Raw genomic sequence first — 576 nt, forward strand, 5'->3', positions numbered from 1 at the left:
GGAATCAGAAAGATATGCAAGGATGAACACCAAACATGATAACGAGTGAAGCAACTTGCATCAAGAGAGTTAAGAGAGTTGGGCATGAAAAAGCTTGATAAACGTCACTTCCTTGCATGAACCATGTTTTTATGCAGCAATTTAGATTGCATCCCTCCCTCGGTTGGCTCACAGGATTCCTTGACTCTCATCAGTTACTCAAGAATGTGCTCTAGGTACCAGAATTTCAGATAACCCACACGAACACAAGAAAGAAGAGGCTAAAATATTTCCAAGAAGACCAAACATAACACATACATCATCTCTGCACAAAATATCCTGCTAATATGGTACCCAGGCGCCCGCGCAGTGACCAATGGTCCCTTCAGCAAATCCAATTACATCGACACAATCCAAATCTACCTGGTAGCTGTAGTTGATGTGAGATGTGAGACATTATGTGTGTGTTCTCAATCATGTGAATTGCATGCACCAAATGAGAGCCATGTATTGGAACATAACTTTGAAACTGACCAACCAGCAAAGATGAGCATGATCGATCTGATCAAAAAGTAAGTAGGGAACCTCAAGGGCTAA

The sequence above is a fragment of the Lygodium microphyllum genome, chromosome 3, assembly GCF_053477565.2.
Source record: "Lygodium microphyllum isolate KBCC chromosome 3, Lygodium_microphyllum_v1.1.10, whole genome shotgun sequence".
In the NCBI taxonomy this organism is placed as follows: domain Eukaryota; kingdom Viridiplantae; phylum Streptophyta; class Polypodiopsida; order Schizaeales; family Lygodiaceae; genus Lygodium; species Lygodium microphyllum.